The sequence below is a fragment of the Pinus tabuliformis genome, chromosome 7 (assembly GCF_031772625.1).
Source record: "Pinus tabuliformis cultivar Carrire ecotype Pingquan chromosome 7, CPIR1, whole genome shotgun sequence".
Lineage (NCBI taxonomy): Eukaryota > Viridiplantae > Streptophyta > Pinopsida > Pinales > Pinaceae > Pinus > Pinus tabuliformis.
In genome coordinates, this window is record NC_142293.1 from 1,263,470,856 (window position 1) to 1,263,492,074 (window position 21,219).

The following is a 21,219-nucleotide window of genomic DNA, read 5'->3' on the forward strand; positions in this document are numbered from 1 at the left end:
CGATAACCATAGGATCTGGAGGCCCCAGATCTAACGATGGAGATTGCACTTGATTGGAGACCGAGTTTGGAGGGAGAAATAAGCTACGGCGCATAAAGGTTTGAATTCTAATTTGACCATTGAGCTGGTGGATGAATCATTTCACAAAGTAAGCGAAATAACAATCATTCGAGGAAGAGCTGGCGTTCAGTTCACAAAGGAACAAGTGGCCACCTCTCTGTGAAACGTTACACAGTGGCGATGACACAGAAGCAGGGAATTCCAAGTGGACATCGGCAAGTGATCCGAAGAGATGGAAGGGGAAGCGAACAATTAAGGGACGGATTGGCTTTAAGCCATGAATAGACAAAGAGAAAAAAAAGGAAGACAGTGAGATAGAAGAAAGAAGCAGAGAACAGAAGTCGAGTTGACCTGCAGAGCTAAGGCAACATCGAGCAGACAGAACTGAGAAGGCTTGAGAGGTTCAAGCAATCCTTGTGAGGATATGTGTCAGGAACTAAGTACCAAATTGGACTCATCCCATTAAGACCAGTTGAGGTCGAGACTTGGTAAGGGGGAGCCTGTGTACTCTAGTGGCTTGGGGAATCCAAGTACCACCCTACTAAGCATCATCTGCTACAGGAGACTCACATTGAGCTCCTCATTGTAAAAACTCTGCTTAAAGACACAATAAAGGAAGGCCACCATTGAAAGCTTTACCAGGAGACGTAGCCTAGGAGGATTGGATGAATTCTGTATTAAATTGTTGTGTTTTGCATCAATCTTATTGATATGTTGCCTAAGATAATAGACACACACACCAGCACATGATTCTGTAATACCTGCATTAATTAACTAATATCACTCACAAGTGATTTTCAGATCAACCATATATATAAATGTTATATAATGTTATAACGGTCGCGGACCCGATGGAAGAATTAACCAAAATGAATGTGATATATGGTCTGGCCATTACAAATCAAAATCGGCGAGATCGCATATATATCAACGTTGTGCAATGGCCGCGGACCCGATGGAACCATAAATCATAGAATAATCTATATCGGGTCCGGCCTGTCATTACCGCGGACCTGCCGAAGTTATAAATTCAATACATAATTTTCGGGTCTGGATTACCCGTATCACAATCAGCATAGTTATATATACATATTAAAAACTATGTGATAATGTGGACCCACAAGTTTATAAAATGTAACCTATATGTGTTTCTGGTCCTCCATCGCAAATCACTATTGGCGGTTTCAACGTCCATAACTCTGTGTAAAGGCGGACCCGCCGGGACTTTAAACCACAATATATCTACCTTTCGGGCCTGGCCCTTCAATAATTTAACACTTATTTCTTTATAAATCCGATATATTACATATATATGTATATATCGGTTATGGCTCCATTTCGATTGCGATTTAGCTTTATCACATGGCTAATTTCTTTATACTTATTCCTTTGTAAATCCGACATTTCCTTCTCATTTCGATATGCACTTATATATATATATATATATATATATATATATATATATATATATATATATATATATATATATAGACATATAGCTCCATATAACCTTTAATATCCGATTCTTTTGCATTTCTCCCTTTAGCGATGCCAATATATAATAAACAAAATACTTCATTTCTTTTAGACTTTTCGGTAAGGGTAAAGGATATAAAGGAGTTTAATAACTCGCGATAGTGATATAACTAATAAGTAATCCTCAAGCCCAATATAAGCTACAACATCTGGCTCCAACTAGGGATAGTGCTTTTGCCCCAAAAGCACTAAGAACCGCAGATCAATGCCTTATCCATTGGGTGTGGAGTCATATATTGCTTCTCTGAACTCTTAACTATGTGAATATCTGTACAGTGAACCCACAACAATACCTGCAGAGACTAAATGCTTGTGCCCTGATAACAAAATATTAAGAATCATATATCAGTAGCCTTAGTTGGGCAAGGAGTCCAAAACTGTAAAAACCCTAAAATTTGGCAACTGAAAACCTAGCAATCTTGAATTTTGACACCTCTGCAAACCAGTTTCATCCACTAATGATTAAACCAAAAAGCTGCAACTTGAAACCAAGTTCTCAAAACTTGAGCTTATTTATGTACGAGTTCATACATATGTACATGACTGACCTCAATTAGGTGAAGTCAATCTTCCAATGATACTGGATTAGCATTTGAGTTCTTAATCCAGAACCATTCTTCCAGTTAATATTGACAATGCCATTCATCCTGAACAAAAAATAAATTATGCATAAAAGCAGCTCACAACCAAAATTAGAAGTATATCCACCAAAAGATATGTGTAGACTGTTGATAAATTCCTCCATGTAATCTGCCACAGGATCTTCAAAAGTATGAGAAAAGACATGTTCTTGATCAGCTCCAATAAAGAAATTCTCTATATATGAAGGTCCCTGCCCAATTGAACCTTCTGTTGGGTAATATTTTCAGCAGAACAATCAGCAAAATCTTTAAGAAAATAATATGTCACTTCCATGTTTCCACTCTTCATATCTAAGCTTTGATTGAAAATAACTTGTAATTGTAACCTCGGGAAGAAAAAGGAATTTTTTCACATTACTATATCACATACAATCAAGTTCAAATAGATTGTCTACCTCTGATCCATGGGCATCATTGTGTTCTTCAATTCAATGGCATACAACCCCTTTATCAGCTTCCTTTTTACAAGAAATAGCATATTTTTCTATGATAGATGGTTCAAGATATTGCTGTCCAACATATTCCACTTGTTGATTTATTCTTATAGGTTCAACATTCAACTCATGAACTTGAAGAGCTTCATCCTGCTCCCCATTTAAACCTTTTTTGTTATAGATAGGAGGATCATCAAATTTAACAACATAAGAACTCTAGGGATTTATTTGCAACTCAATAATTACCTCCTCTTCTTGACTGTTGAGCAGAGATTCTTGATGCATGCTTGAACTTTCCTCTATCTGAATACTCTCTTGATCTGCTTGGAAGGTTATTGAAGAATTTTCTACATCATTTTGAGAAAATGATAGTTCTTCGCTTTCAGAGACTTGTTCATAACTTTGAATGCTTGATATATTTTCATCAAGATCATTAGTTTCTTCAACAGGATCATCACGAGCTTTTAAAGTTTCTTTAGCATGATAATATTCACAACAACCTTCAAAAATAAACTTGTGTGGATAATAAATTCTACAAGAAGAATTGAATACTGAATGGAAATCTTTCAAAGATGAAATTCTTGCAAAAGGCAGAGACCTAAACCAAGTCCTAGCTTCTTGATCCAAAGAAAACATAAACAGTTTCATCTTAACATCTTCATGAAAGATGCCCTGCTGCTCCATGCATTCATGAAACTCTTGGAGATGCTGAGCTGGATCTTCATATTCATTTCTACCGAATCTTGGAAGATACTCATTCCATACAGAAAATGCAGGCATATCATGGGGATAGCCAGTGATCCCAGCAAAATCAAATGGATCAAATTTATGGACTAAGAATGTAGGGAGAGCCATTAAAACCCAGAAAAGAAAACTTCAAAGTCCAATAGAGTCACCAATCAATGTGGTAAGTGAAAATCACAGGTGTGCATATACAACCAACTGCTGAAACTTGTCACTCTCAAGGATCAACTTCAAACTTAATGAATCTTATGGAAAAGTATTCTTATTCTATTACTTTGCAGACTGTGGTCTTTGTTACAATGGAGTCGCCTTTTATTGTTTTTATTCAAACAGCCAAATATTTCCTCCTCACTAAACAACCAGAGGAAAATATTGAAACCCAAGGAAAAACCTTCTTGTCTTCTCTCCCCGGCAACGACGCCAATTAATGTTGTTCCTTAAGAAACCAATTTCTTGGCTGTAGGGAAATTGTGCTTAAGACATTAATAATGATTACTTACTGTCACTTATTTTTTATTATATTCCCAAATGAAAGACTTGGAAAACTTGGCCTTAGACTCTTAATACATGTATGACTAGAACATCTCAGAATGCCATTTGTTGCTAAATATAAATGATGAATGAGGAAAGTTTGAAAGGGAAGTTAAAGACAATATGCTGATATTTGACAAGAACTATTATCTGTAACTTAGAGGAATTATGATTATGAGAAATAAATCATAGATAATATGCTAGTCTTTCACAGAAACTACTATCTATAACTTAGAAAGGAAGTGAGGACTTTAAGTATAGGAGCACTCTTTAAGGGATTTTACCCTGCAGCTTCATTACTATACTTAAAAAGAAGAAAACATTGCATGACACATGATAGAGAGACTTACAAATTATATGTAACAACTCCTAGAAACTTCTAGTTGTTTTATTAATGAATGATGTTATCATCAATACAGTGGCATGGTTCTCCAAAATTCCAACCCTTTCTTAGTAAATTTTCCACCTTTTGCATCTTGTGGAACAGTTATCGATTTTTGAAACCTATCTAATTGCTTTCTAACTATATGAAATAAAACTGCTACAGAATTTACAGAGGATAAAAAACACCTTGAAGAACAAGAAATAATAAAAACAAAACTGAATTTAGAAAAAGATGGTAACTGTTGGCTTGTTTTGTTAGCTCGTTGCCGAATTCCTCTGTAAACAATTTAATGATGCTTAACTCTTCTCAACCATAATGCAATTTGTTTAGTTTGTATAATCTTGGGCTTACATGGCATTCTGATTGGCCAAAATTCCAAGAAACATATCAGATTGTCTTCTTCTTCAGCTTCGGCTTTAATCCCTGATTTTCACATTACATAGTGAAATTAACGTGACTTCTCATTAATCTGGAACTTAAAAAGAATAAATCTTGCTTCATAATTTGTCAAATCTGACCATACAGCGCTCTGTTAACTTCCATCACAAATTGAAATCGGCCCGATAATCACTGTAAAAGTTAACTTATGCACCCTTAGGTCGCATAACTATGGAAATATTGGAATTACGTGCAAACATTTTACATTTGAGGTTTTCTATCGTAAACCTTTTAATAAGAAAAATATATTATAAACACGCTTTTTCCACTTATCGCAATTGCAATCGGCCTAAACCATATATATAAATGTTATATAATGTTATAACGGCCATGGACACAACGGAAGAATTAACCAAAATGAATGTGATATCGGGTCTGGCCATTACAAATCACAATTGGCGAGATAGCATATATATCAATGTTGTGCAATGGATGCGGACCCGACGGAACCATAAATCATAGCATAATATCGGGTCCGACCTACTGTTACCGCGGACCCGCTGAAGTTATAAATTCAATACATAATTTTTAGGTCTAGCTTACCTGTATCGCAATCGACATAGTTATATATGCATATTAAAAACTATGCAAAAACGTGGACCCATTGGTTTATAAAACGTAACCTATATGTGTTTCGAGTCTGCCATCGCAAGTCGCTATCGGCAATTTCAACGTCCATAACTCTGTGTAAAGGTGGACCCGACGAGACTTTAAACCACAATATATCTACCTTTCGGGTCCGGCCCTTCAATAATTTAACACTTATTTCTTTATAAATCCGATATATTACATATATATGTATATATCGATTATGGCTCCATTTCGATTGCGATTTAGCTTTATCACATGGCCAATTTCTTTATACTTATTCCTTTGTAAATCCAACATTTCCTTCTCATTTCAATATGCACTTATATATATATATATATATATATATATATATATATATATATATATATATATATATATATATATACTGTTAAATTGGCAACTAGGGCCAAACTCCATGTGGGTCAGCTTATTTATGGCAGCTGATATTTTTGTTGGATCCCTCTTGTTGAGAGGTGTAGGATTGATCCAAATATCATCCGATTCCGATAAGTATTCATGGAGATATGAATTTATTTTGTTTATGTAATTATTATCAAGCCGACCAGCTCTTATGTAGGCTCTAGAAGCCCATCCAACGTGTCTATTCATCATCCTCATTTTTAGTATAAATAAGAGAAGACTTTAAGTCATTTGATACACATTCTTCATGTGTTCTCCTCTCCACGTCTTGGGTTTTTGGAGAAGGAGATACACTATGATCTACGCTGTCCTAAAGTCTGCCCTAAATCTAAGCACAACTAAGGAGGAGAAGCCACGTTCATCTATACGCAATCATAAAGGAATATGGAACCACGTACATATATTCGCAGTCATGAAGGACCATGAAGCCACGTTCATCTATGAAGCTATATGCAGTCATGGAGGAATAAAATACGCGCTCATCAAAAGACCTAACACGCAGGTCTGGCAGCGTAACGTGGACACATATATAGCCATCATCAAAGACCTAACACGTAGGTCTGGTAGCGTAACGTGGACATATATATACGCATCAACAAAAGATCTAACACTCATTTCTGGCAGCGTAATGAAGACATATATCTGGCAGCGTAATGAAGACATATATCTGGCAGCGTAGTGGAAACATATACATACGCATCAACAGAAGATAGTACATGCAATATTATATGGATTTCATGCTGATATTACAGTCCAGATATATATACACTGGGCATAGATACGTTGGTCATAGAAATATATACGCTGGGCATAGAGATTGATACGCATAGCATGGATAGAGGCACAGGATTCAATGAATTATATATACGCACAGTAATCTACAGTACAATGCCCTAATTATATGCACAGCAATGAAACAGTTAAGTTAGACGCTATCAGGGAAACACAGTCAAGGCATGGACCACACAATCAATACAATGTTCAGATACGCTGGAGGTGATATACCGTTCATATATATACGCAGTCATATGAGGAATATGGAATCAAGTTCAATATATGGAACACAGTCACAAGAGATGGAACGCAGACAAGGCAGCAACGTAAGAAGGAACATGGGAATACGTTGTTCAGTTCAATGTATGGAACGCAGTCACATTCATATTTATGGAACGCAGTCAAGGTAGCAAGGTAAGAAGGTACACGCTGTAATGTAAGGAATACGCTGTCCAGTTCAATGTATGGAATACAATCACATAGACAGCCATATCCCTGAGCAAACCCTATACGGAAATAATGGAACTGCGTGAAGTATTACGTGGAACTATAGCCTAGCTGCTTTGCTAGGCTGCAAGCCATAACAAGCAACTAAGGCTGATATGTGTATGAACTCCATAGTGAAGCAACAGAAGGATAACATGGGCAGCCTTTTGAGCAGCGTTATGATGGATAAGATCATGGACATGGACAGCCGCATGATGTAGTATGCAATGGTGCAACTAGAGAACCAGATGCAGCATGATGATAGGTATCAGTTGAAGCAAAATGTCTTCAACTGATCTCATCGTTATAGGAGATGATCTATGCTTAGATCTAGATAAAGTCAAAGTGTTGACTTATGTTGTAAATTTACTCTCTTTCTCTCTCTCTCTCTCTCTCTGTTGAACTTTGAAGATAAAAGAAGATTTGATCAAAGGGTTTCCCCACACATTGTGGGGTTTGTCCCTGGCTTACGCCACATCCTGTGTCCTCTTGTCTTGGCTTGTCTTCTGTGATTTATATTTATGTTCTATCTGCAGTTTACTTTATGCTGATGTGATTGCTAATATGGAAAAGAAATTAATAAATTGCTCTAGCATAGAACATACCAAAAATTAACATATACATATAGCTCCATATAACCTTTAATATCCGATTCTTTTGCATTTCTCCCCTTAGCGATGCCAATATATAATAAACAAAATACTTCATTTCTTTTAGACATTTCGGTAAGGGTAAAGGATATAAAGGAGTTTTATAACTCCCGATAGTGATATAAATGATAAATAAAACTCAAGCCCAATATAAGCTACAATATTCAGCATGCACTCATTCCTTGAAAAATGGTGCATCGTCTTCCCTGCGATGATGTAGTAGGAAAATTTAATATGTTCCTTGTTGATGAGGTCAATTTTTTCTCCCTTCCCTCCCCTCTTGGTGTTGTACTTGGCACAGTAGTTCACATCTCCTTCCTTCTTTTCTCTTTTTCAGTTCATCTGGATTGTCGTCGAAATTGCATCCCCTGTTACTGATAAAATTATGAGCCACTGAATATCAACCGCATGAATCGGGAACTCCTTGTCTAGCCAAAGCGACCCGCCATGCATCCTGTTGATCAAAATATTAGTGCACTCCATTGTAGCAAGATTTGTGCCAAACACTAGTAAACTCCTCAAATTTAACAATGTTGAATGGTGAATCCCCTGTGTTATAGACATTTTTGGGCACTACAACCCCAAGCATGAAATGTCCATAAACCAAGGGCTCCTAAGTCCCTAAAAGTGTTGTTCTAACCCCTAAAGGAATAAGGTCAACTGATTACAGCTTCTCCCCGGAAGTTCTCCATGAAAAACTGCTCAGAACTGGTTAAAACAGGATCATTTCAGCTGCTCCATAGGCAAAGTGTGTTGCATCTCACCTAAATACACTGCGTGGGTGCGTTGCATTTCAAAAATCCCTTCTATGGGGTGCGATGGGCGAGAAGTGACAAATGGCAGTGTCATTCCGCGAGGTGGAGAGGCATGGAATCTTCCAGAAACTTCTCCTGTGACGCTTGCCTCTCTGAATTCGACCAAGGATGAGTAAGAGATCATCAATCTCCAAGTGGAAGCAAGAAATATCATAGGGAAGACACTAATCAAATCACAAGCTGACTCATCTCCCTTACAGATATCTATATATGGATCCCTCATCCTATAGATCCAGAGGCTAGAATTTTGCATATTGTAAGGAATTGTTGTTGGTTTCTTGAGACAACATCAGATTGTTGGGTGATCTAAGCTTTGTATGAGGTGAAGAAGGGCTTCCTTGCTGAGAGGATGATGTTGGGTCAGAACAACTGGTTGTAACTCCCTTGGCTCTTTCTTGTTTATCAATAAAAGCTATTCAAGTTTTCCTCCATACTCTTGTGTCATTTATGTTTTATGCATTTGTATGGTCAGTTTACATCTGATCCTAGATTGTTTATGATTATAGATCCATGTTCTTGTATAGTGCTATGCTACTGTGATCTTACATGTACTTTGTGAAGCTGGGTGTACAAGGGAACAAGTAGCGAAAGACTATCAAGAAAGAGAGGAATTGCACTAGGAGATTAGCGCAAGATAGAGGTTGGTCTTCTTTGTTCTTCTCTCATCTATATTTCATAAAGGAAAAACGAAAGTAGCTTTACTTTGTTTGTTTCTAAGGTAGCTACCACACCTTAGTGGGATAAGCAGTTATGTGTAGACACTTTTCCCTGTAACAAAATGGCGACTCCGCTAGGGACGAAGAAGTTTGTTTGTTTATCTTCCTTGTTATCTATTTTATAAACTTACAGACGAAGCCTGAAGTCGAGCCAGGTAGCTTTCGAACTGCATTTGCTATGAAAATGCAAAGTAGATAAATGCTGCTTCAGTCAATCTCCGGGATTTGTTTATAACTTAAACAACTGATTCACAAACTCTCTGATTGCCCCTTGTGGTAGCTCTCAGAACCTCCTTAGATCTACCCCTGATTGTTGCATTACTGATTACCATTTTCTCGGCCAAAACCCATGAACTGAACTGCAAATTGTGACCCGGAAACCAAGCAAAGTCTCGTCTCTGGTCCAGTGCAGGTACTGTTTTGTGAATCTGAAATTCAGCGCACTTCCTGAGTGTAGTAGGTGCACTGCATTTCAAATTCCCTGTGTTACAGGTGCACTGATCAGACTAGGCACTGTTCAGTTTTGGTTTCTGTGATTCATTCTTTCCAGTTCTATTCATGAATTTTGCTGCCTGTAATCAGTATATCTCTGTTTGAAACCCCTTTTCCTTGTTGTTATTCCGCCTCCGTTGTACAAAAGAACTGTAAATGTTTTTGTGTATTTGTTGAGTCATTTTCAGTTCTCCTTTGCAAAAAGTAACGTAATCGTACTGTCGTCCTTTGATTTGAAAGTGTCGCAAGTGTCGTTTTCAGTCATAGGAAAGAGTTTGGTTGCTGTAGATAGTCGATTATCCTGTTACTATTGTATTTGGTCTAAATTTGTAATTTTTCTAGTGTCAAAAGCAAGTATTCATTTCCAAATCGTAAAGTGTTGTGATTGTCTCCATTTCTGATTTCGAAAAGAAACTTGTTAGTAATTGTCGCTTGAAAAGTAATTCAGATTTGTGCATTAGCTTTCTTTTTACCATTCACATACTAAGAAATCCGAAAACAAATACATGCATGTGCATTTGCATTTAGACTATTTGATTGGTTTGATTTAGGACTGTGCATTTAGTGTGTGCTCTTTGCTCTTTGTGAAAGAATATTGTCTCTCTTTCCTTAGTAGCTAGGATTTTCATTGCACAAAGAAGATAAAAGACTGTTTATCATCTTAGATTGCATTTTAGGAATTATACATCTACATCTCGCGGTGAACCTGAAAGGCAAATTTCTTAAACAAGATCAACTATAAAATAAATTTAATGAATCTAACAATGCTTTGGAACCTAACGCACAACATTTAGAAGTCTAGGCTAGAGACGTATTCCAGCGTCGTAAAGCCTGGTAACTGTTGTTCTCACTGATGGTTGGGTGATTCCTCCACTTTGAAACGATAAGTGCCAGTACGGACTTGTGCTCCCACGTACCGTCGAGTATATTTTGGGAGACCACAATAGGCTTAATCCTTTATCCATAGGAAGCTGTGTGTGCCACCCTATCAATCGCAATGCACTGAACATAGCATTTTGCAAGATTGACTGTTGTACCGTAAAAAGTATCCTGCAGTTTTGCGATTGGTTTGGTAATCCCTCTACCTAGATTTCCAGAGCAGTCCCTTTCATTCCTTTTCAGACTCCTTAACGAAAAAGGTCCATCTGAGCACTTTTCACTTCAGACTCATTAAAAATCGAAGGCGATTAGAGTCATCTTTTGTTTTTTCTCAACTCTTAAAAATTGAAAAAAGGAGTTGTGTCAAAGCATCTAAAATTTATTTTAAACGAAATAATCATCACCTTTTCCTACGTTGATCTTAGGTTGAGAAAATGGAACCCACCAACCAAGGAATTCCCCTTGGAGGAAATCCTAGTCCCTTCTCCTCTTGGGGAGATGTTGGTGCACCCCATATGGCCACATTGTCGCTTCCAGGATTGACAATCGGCTTGCCCATATGGCTCTTCTCAACCTTTGTCGTTCAGAACACCGCAATTCCTGAACAATCGAGTTAGCAACTAGACGAATCCAGAGTTACCCACCAACCTTCTACTTCCTCCAATTCTTCCTCTCCTCCTTCTTCTTCGCTTGATGGGATTGGTAAAGCCAAAAATCAAGTACCTGAGAAGAAGAAGGAAAAGAAGAAGAAAGAGAAGAAGAAGAAGGAGCCAAAAGCGAAAGGGGGCAACCAAGTGTCGTCTAGCGAAAATCCACACATTGCACCGACCAGGCCTAAATCGCCATGTGTCATTTGCAAAGGATACCACTATCATAGAGATTGTCCTTGCATCCATCGGATCTTAAGGGACTAGTCTCCTCATTTGCACAACCCGGTGTTGTCAACCTCTGATGATCATGTTGAAAGCACACCGTCGACTAGTGAAAGTGAAGCCCCAGGACAAAAAGGAAAATATAGATTTCCTTGTAAACTGTGCGAAGGTGACCATGCCGTCTACTGTTGTCCCTTCTTAGACGAGGCTAAAAGAGTTTTGGACGATCACCCGGTCTCACCGTTACGACTTCCTCCTGGATATAAAAAACTCTTGCCGAGTCCGTCACTAGTTGAAAAGCCAGCTGACCCGCTCAGGTGGTCGGCCGAAGCATCTATCATTGAAGACAAACCATCTGAACCCATGCCAGATGAAAGTCAAAAGGTCGAGGCGGTAGTTGACCTGGTCTTGCCTTCAGAGGTTCCATCTTCAGATGATACAGTCACATAAGAGAATAAGGATGACACCGTCCAAATTCTTTTCGTAAGCATAGACTCCGATGAACATTGGGGAAATTTACCCGTTCCTTTACCGCAGGAAGGAAGTTCGTCAGAGTTGTACCCGGCCGTCTATTCAGTCCCACCTCCAAACAACCTAGTTGTCTCTTTCGACTAGAATCAACTAGGCAGACCCCGTTTACCAGCTAGTATACCATTCTGAATTATTGCTCAAATATATAGAATGGTTATGGCCGATACCATCATAGATGAAGGGGCTTCTGTGAGTATCCTTTCCTCGACTACTTGGAAAGCGCTTGGTTCGCCATCGATTTTGCCTGAGATGAGAAATCTAATAGGTTTTGACAAAGGAACCAGTCGACCGTTAGGGATCCTTCCCAATGTGCCCATAACATTGAGAGGGAAAACCGTTCACATGAACATAATGGTAGTTCAAGGACCCCTGGATTATAATCTACTCCTTGGACGAGACTATATTTATTGCATGGGAGCCATTGTCTCATCACTCTTTAGAGTGATGTGTTTTCCGCACGAAGGAAGAGTGGTCAAGCTCGTAGACCAGCTTTCATTTCCCGGATCACACAGAGCAAATAGTCATATGCCATCCCTGAATGGTCTTTTCACACAAGGAATGTCTCATCAATCTCCAGTCTATCCACCTGATGAGCGCGAGTAATTCAGGGGACATGACTGAAGCCCAGGGGGCATGCACCCTGGTCTGCTTCGGCAGGAAAACTTCGGGTATAGGGTAGGTTTCCGCAAGAGATATATGACCGGACTGTACTCCCGTCTGTGATTGGAAGAGGGGGTTAGACTGGAATAAGATTCTCTTGTCAAAGTTATGTAAGTGGATTGTCTCACCTTTGTCTATTTCGGTAGACATTGCCGAAGAAGTGTTTTGTTTGTGCTGTGAATAGAACAATCTTTGGTAGCCTGAAAGAGGTAGACCTTTCCTGATAAAACAAATGTTTTGTTGGAGATTTGAAAGGTGACCTTGAAACTCTGTTTTATACCTTGGGGCATGCAAATCTTTTGGCATGCAAGCGAAGAGAGACTATTTATTTTTTAAATTTGTAGGTCCTCTAACCCTTTAAACTCGTAGGATTGGTCATTTCCTAACTTGCATAAAGAAAGGATGTGGGGCAAAACTCTAAAAATTGCCGTTTTAAAATGGGACATTCTTATTATACGACTGGATTAATCGAGCAGTTTTAGCGCATAGTTCAAGCTCGTTAAATAATAAACATAAGCCATGAGAAAATGTTTCCCCCGCATTTAAGCTCATTAAAAAATGAACTATTTTCCGGTAAATAACCATCGTGAATGTAGTACTTCAGCCTTTAAAAGCCTTGGTCGTGTTCTCATCATCACCTCCACTCTGTATTGGCCGATCATTCACCTCCATTTGATTGTTTACCCCTTTTGAGGAACAACTGCGAAGAGTGATCTCACTAGCCATCCTTGTAACACTGCCGTGATTGGAAAATTCCAAACCTTACTTGGAATCAGCTGCTACCCAATTTTATCACTCGTTCCTCAAAAGACAAGTCTCCTTTAAGCTCTTTTCAACTAACTTGTAAAATATGAAAAGATTGTCGAGCCATTGGCCTCTGTAGCTCGTTAAAGGGACCAAAAGTGCTATCCCTCCTTTAGATTTTAATCTTTTTGGACCTGAGGGATTATTACACAAAAATATCGAGCGCTTGTTTTGTTCGGCTCGTTAAAAGTATCGAAAATTCATCCCTTCTGTATTGTTTTATACTTTTTCGGACTTAAAGGATTAGATGACGAAAAAGGAATTTTGGAGTTTCCTTTACATTCCTTTTCAGACTCTCTAAAATTGAAAAGGACCGAGTTATCTTTGTCGTTAAACTCGTTAAAACTTAATAGCGACAAACTTGTACATAGCAGACAAGAACGAGTTTCACTATCGCTAGGCTCGTTAAAACATAGCGATGGGTTTGCCCGAAGGGCGAATTATAGAACAAGCATATGTTATCCTCCTCAAGCTTGACAAAAATAAATAGGTACTGGTCAGCAATGACTAGGGAAAAATTGGGAAGAAAACTTGAAGAAACATTGTTGGTAGCAAGTCGCTCTTGAACATGACACTTTCACTCCACATCCAAGTCGGGTTGGGTTGTTTCATTCACCGGTCACATCACCATGGTCCCATCACACCACCGACATTTGGGGTTAATGATACCATTCCATCATGTCAGTGTCGCCGATATGTTCAAGAGAAGTCATTCAAAGAATTCACCTGTGTCTCACCCGCTACAATACATTTACACTCCATTCTTTCATGACCGCCACCCTGAACCTTATGTCATCAGATTGTTTTCACCTCCATTAAAATCATTTGCTCTGTTCCGTGTCATTGATGTGGGATTCATTAAGGCCCTCCTGTGACGGATCGCTTCTTGTCGACATCAGCTCATTATCCAAGAAGTCGATCTAGGAACACCCCATTCAGTACTTTGAAGCTTGCATGCCTCAATGGCAAGTTTCTCACTTCCGGCGACAAGTTTACATCAATGACCTTCGACCGAAAGATTTTGTGTGGTGTTCGAAGCCAAGTCCTTTATTCACACCACATGAATTGTACTGCAGTAGCTTGAGGGTCATTATCATTATCGACGATTCCTCTCGCGCCTGTTAACGGCTTACATCATTGGCTGGTAATCAGGCGATGTCTTTCCATGTTCGACTCCAGAACATCTCTCACATGGATAGACTTGTACTTTGAGTGAAGATCGAACAAGATTGAAGACCCCGGATCTAGTTTCATCCATCCAGGCTGCGATATATATTTAGGGAAATAAAGACATCAAATGTACATCATTGCTGCACAGATAATCATCCAATCAAAGGGATGATGACTCTACCAGAATCATCAGTCTACACTCAGACGATTGTCTGTCCTATGTACATGAAAATGAATTTATAAAGTTGAGCATGGGAATGCCCACCTCAGCTAGATCATGAAAATATTATGAAGATAATGTATTGTATTGTATCTTATTACATGTCTCCTCCCAGCTTGAAAGAACTTCAGATCCTCATAATAAAGCATTTCACCTGACATCAAAAGATTAACGACCTCATGCTTTAGGGGGCAACTATTATAAACATTTTTGGGCACTACAACCCCAAGCATGAAATGTCCATAAACCAAGGGCTCCTAAGTCCCTAAAAGTGTTGTTCTAACCCCTAAAGGAATAAGGTCAACTGATTACAGCGTCTCCCAGAAGTTCTCCATGAAAAACTGCTCAGAACTGGTTAAAACAAGATCATTTCAGCTACTCCATAGGCAAAGTGCGTTGCATCTCACCTAAATACACTGTGTGGGTGCATTGCATTTCAAAAAGCCCTTCTATGGGGTGCGATGGACGAGAAGTGACAAATGGCAGTGTCATTCCGAGAGGTGGAGAGGCATGGAATCTTCCAGAAACTTCTCCTGTGACGCTTGCCTCTCTGAATTCGACCAAGGATGAGTAAAAGATAATCAATCTCCAATTGGAAGCAAGAACTATCAGAGGGAAGACACTAATCAAATCACAAGCTGACTCATCTCCCTTACAGATATCTATATATGGATCCCTCATCCCAGAGATCCAGAGGCTGGAATTTTGCATATTGTAAGGAATTGTTGTTGGTTTCTTGAGACAACATCAGATTGTTGGGTGATCTAAGCTTTGTATGAGGTGAAGAGGGACTTCCTTGCTGAGAGGATTATGCTGGGTCAGAACAACTGGTTGTAACTCCCTTGGCTCTTTCTTGTTTATCAATAAAAGCTATTCAAGTTTTCCTCCATACTTTTGTGTCATTTATGTTTTATGCATTTGTATGGTCAATTTACATCTGATCCTAGATTGTTTATGATTATAGATCCATGTTCTTGTATAGTGCTATGCTACTGTGATCTTATAGGTACTCTATGAAGCTGGGTGTACAAGGGAACAAGTAGCGAAAGACTATCAAGAGAGAGAGGAATCGCACTAGGAGATTAGCGCAAGACAGAGGTTGGTCTTCTTTGTTCTTCTCTCATCTATATTTCATAAAGGAAAATTGAAAGTAGCTTTACTTTGTTTGTTTCTAAGGTAGCTACCACACCTTAGTGGGATAAGCAGTTCTGTGTAGACACTTTTCCCTGTAACACCCTGTATCTGACCTTGGCCCTTACTATTGTTTTCCCTTCCTCCCTTGTGATCATTTATGTATATACTTCTCACTCTAAGGTTGAGAATTGAAAAGAATATGAAAAATATTTTTTGACGATCATGGCCTTATCGTATTTTCCATATAGCGGCTCTGTAATTGAAATCCTATCATCCAACCCGTGTTCATGAATAGAAAGAATTCTCTTTTTTATAGTGGAATGTTGTTGGTATACTGAAATTATCGATGGCTAATAACGAATTCTTGGGTGACAGCACTAAGAACTTGACTGCGACTTGAGCGACTCTATCACCTTAGCTTCAAACTCTGAGGACTTCAACATATCCATGTCAAATAAGTAGACCAACTTGACACGACATTTCTGATGAGACTCGCTAACCAATTACTACGGAAACTTTCCCTATGGCGACTCGAACATGTTAATCCACCATCAATTGAGTTGGACTTGACTTGTATGACGTTGTTCTGGAAAAGACAAGGTGGAGCAAATGGGCTAGCGTAATGCTAGGCATTTAGGAAATAATTTTTTCCATAATGGGAAATATTTTACGGAAATCCAGGTTGATAGCAGTATTATTATCTAATTATTACGAAAAATAATCCTAGCATGTGTAACTTACCCCCACCCCCCCCCCGACCAGAATGAATTGTAGTGTGGTGACATGGAAGTCACAACTAAAATTGACATCCCGGATTTTTTTATTGAAAATAATTTGACAACAGGCTAACTGACTGATTAAACTCATTCTAAATCGATTAACTGACTCCAACTGACTTTTCCTAATCCTACCTATTATCTCTTTGCAGAGACCCAATCAATTTTGAATGTTAATATTTGATGTGTGGAAGGGTTTCAAGTGTGCACCATTCACCCACCTTGATAGCAGTACTCCATCCAGTTGCGCGAGCTTGATAGTGTCAGACTCCCTGGTCTCCACAACTATGAACGACCCTACCCATTGCATCTGTAGCTTTCCTAGAAACATATGGAACTTGTTGTCATGTAATAAAACATGCCCCCTGATTGTGAAGGTTTTTTTCATGATGTGTCTATCATGCCATGTTTTATGTCTTTTCTTCTCGACCAATTGGTGAAAATATTCTAGGAACCTTGCTTCATTCAGTTCCAATAGCTCCTCCAATCACTTTTAGAGTGATGATTCTGCTATCATTTTTGTGGCCTGGGCAATGAAGATGCTTGGGATTGCAAACTCTGCCGGCACAACAGCTTCTTGTCCATACACCAATTGGAATGGTGTTTGTTTGTGTAGTCTCTTCATTGTTGTGTGGTATGCCCATAGCGTGGTTGCTACCCTTTCATCCCAACCATCCATATTTTCTGAACATAACTTAGTTAATCCATTTTCAAGTATTTTTTTGAATTCTTCTACAATTCCATTAGCTTTTGCGTGATATGGGCTGCTCTTGTGATGTTGTATCATGAAGTTCTGCAACAGAGAAGTAATTGTTTCGTTGATGAAGTGAGTTCCTTGATTGCTTGTCAGGATCCTGGGGCACCTAAACCTTGAGATGATATTTTCAAATATAAACCTTGCAGTTGTGTCTATTGTGCATTCCTTCACTGATGTTACCTTAGCCCATCTTGTGAGATATTATTTCGTTGTGATTATGTACCTGGCCTGAGTGTGACATGTCAGTCGATTGATCGGACCTATGAAATCAATTGCCCACTTTTCAAATATCTGTAAGGCACATACGGGTTGTAGTGGGAGCTCATCATGATGTGATGGTTTCCCAACTCTATAGCACACATCACATCCCTTAGCGTACTCTTTTTCATTTTTATATATTATTGGCCACCATAGCCCTGCCTACAATATCTTTCGCGTAATGGTTTTCCCTCCTACCTGGCCACCTGCAACTCCTGAGTAGTATTCCCATAAGATGTATAGTCGCTTGTAGTGGAGGACACATCGATGCAACATCTAATATAACCCCAATTTGTATAGGTGTCGTACAATTAGCTGGTAATCAACTTCATGCACAGCCATGTATCTTTTTTGTGTAGATGGGTACTCCTTTGGGCATTTCCCTATGGCTAGGAAGGATGTGATCTCTTCTAAATGATCTGGTATTTCTTCCATTCTGAATAAATCAACGTCAAGTAGCTGGTCACCCAGGGAACCCCCACTTTCTCCTAATTCCAACCTTGAAAGGTGATCAGGCCCAACATTCAACCAGCCTGGTTTGACGATTACTTCAAAAGTAAATTCCTGAAACAATAGCAACCATCTGCAAATTCTCCCCTCGAGTATAGGCTTGTTGACCAGGTATTTCAATGCGGAGTGGTTTGTAAAGAACTTAAATGGGCCTTCAAGTAAGTAGCATATAAACTTTTGAAGAGAGTAAACCATAGCTAAGTCTTCCCTCTCTATCATGGTGTAATTCTTTTCTATAGTTGATAATTTTTTGCTGGTGAAATAGATTGGATGGTCCAAGATTCCTTCTCCTAGTTGTGCCAATACTTCTTCTAGAGAAATACTAAATGGATCAATATTTCCATGGAATTTCTTATTCTAGTCGAGATAGAATAAAATCGAAGCACTTACTAGCCTCTCCTTCAGTGTGTTCAGTGTGGCTTAACACTCCTCCGGCCATGTGAATGCTTCCTCCTTCCTTAAAAACCTCTCCATAGGCGCAATGATGGAGGCATAGTTATGTATGAATCTTCAGTAGTATCCAGTGTGCCCTAATGTCGATCTGAGTTGCTTGACATTGGTCAGTGGGTCCATGTTGACTATTCTCGCAACCTTGGCAAGCTTTACGCATACCCCTTCCTTGCACACAATATGGACTAGAAGTGCGTCGAATGGAACTACAAATGTTAGGAATTTACTACAGAGAGATAAATTATTACCTAGATTTAATGAATAAGAATAACTAGAAACAAACATATATACATATAAACACACAAGTTTATTCGTGAAAACTCCAAATCTGGGTAAAAACCCAACCCAATGAGATCCCATTATCCTTGGCCAAAAACCTAGCCAAGACGGCCAAGTGAGCCTTCACTACTCACCTCTAGGCCTTTATTACAATTAAGTTTTCCCAACCTTTTATAGCCTCCATTACATGCAATACCACGGGCCATAATACCATGGGTACACTATACCATGTTCCCAAAACCACTACTATTTAACTAGGTCAACCTTGACTCAAACCGCAAGTCAATTTTACCTAACAACAAATATGCACTTACTTATATTCAAAGATATTTGTAATTGTCTGCAGTGATCAAACATTATCCTGAGTAGGCTTGATTGTTTCTTCAATAGGTTTTATATTATCCATACATCCATTTATACCTCCAAGAACTTGTGGATGTAGTCTTTGAATGTTGTAATGACAATTTTGGAGAATACTATGAGTGCATTCTTAAGATCGAATGGCATCACATGGTAGGCATACAACCCCCATTCTATAGTAAAGGTGGTTTTCTTCTTGTCTTCTTCAACTATTATGACCTAATGGTAACCCAAGAACCCATCTATGAAGGAATATGCCTCATTCCCCGTGACATTGTCTAGGACCTCATCATTGAATGGTGTGGGGAATGGTTCATGCACAAAAGAATTATTAAGGATATGATAGTCTACATAGACTCTTATCTCTGTGGCATCCTTTTTGTTATGTATTACTATCGAACTAACCCATTCTGCCTCGTCCACTAGGAAAATAAGTCTTGCCTCTAGCATTTTGTCTATTTCTTTCTTTACCTTCTCTTTGACCCTTGGGTTCAACCTGTATGGTCTGTGCTTCACTGGCTTTGCATCGGGCTTCAGCACAATTTTCATTTCTCCTATGTCTCCCTTAATCCCTTTTAGCTCTGCAACTGACGAGGGAAATATATCTTCATACTCCCTTAAGAGATCGAATATTTCTTTTGTTTTTGGTTCATCCCAATAGTCCTCGATTGATGCCAACTTAGTTTTTTTCTCTGTGCCAATGTTGTGCTTCCACAACTTGATTGGGAGCAAGTGTGGAGAATTCATTACAGGTCCCTCTTGTATATCTCTCTCCCCTTCTATTTCATGAAATGTCAAGTGTCAAAACCCTTCTAGGTTGTCCTCATCGGTTCTTTTTCCACCTCCCTACAGGTCGTTGTGTCCAGATATCCACACTCATAGAGATATTGTAATATTCTTTGGCCTATGCATTCATCCCAAAGTTGGTCTGATGTAAGGATGACACATTTGATAGCATGAAATGCCTCAGTTAGCCTTCTATCATTGTCCCTAAAAGAGAAACTACTAATAAATTGTTCTTCCAGGGCATCCCATTCCCCTGTTTGCCTCCTTATTTATTCTTGTATGTACCAGGCTTTATGAAATGTACCCAATGTGTGTATGAAGTTGTGCACCCAAATATCTTCCGGAAACTCCTCTCGGTTCCATCTGTCCTTACAGTTTTCTACATGTTTCCATGGATCATACTCCCCCCTATATTTTGAAAATCGCTGCGGGTATTTCTGTGCTTGCTTGAATCTTTCATTCATAGCTTTCTTAATTATTTCCCAGTCCCAGAGATAGTTGTGGTGAACCCCCCACCATCATGTTGGGGTCTCTTGCAATGTAAAGTCTAACAATGATATTTTATGCTGCTCCCTTATGGTTATCTCAACTGTATTAAGGAATAAATCCATTGAGTCTATACCAATGAAAAAGTCTCTTACCTTTGTTTCGATCTAATTGACACAGCACACTGTAGCACAACGTCTGGTTTCAACCTCATATGCACCCTGCCTCCAAGCATCCCATGCAAATTTTCAACCAACCTTAGTGTTTGGTCAATTTAGTGTGTCCTAAATTGCTATTTAAAATGTCAATCCGGGAGTCGTAAACTATTGAAGTGAAGTGCACTGTATATGCAAGATAACCGATTTCTTAGTTCTTTGTCGTTTTTGAGTTTTTGGTTTGTTTTTGGGTTTATCTTCTGTTGATTCCCTAGTGTGAGATGGCGAAATTGAAAGTCAAGTATGGATGGTAATGGTGATTTCTACAATGATTCAAGTATGGATGGTAATGGTGATTTCTACAATGATTTTCCAAACTTTAAAGTTCTCAAAAAGAAGGTTTCAAACTGACTATGATG

At 38.8% G+C, this 21,219-nt stretch overlaps 1 pseudogene; it reads right to left on the reverse strand.

The window, feature by feature from the left end:
- Positions 1–21,219, reverse strand: part of LOC149252020 (protein RRP6-like 3) — a 185,096-nt pseudogene that overhangs the window by 108,388 nt on the left and 55,489 nt on the right.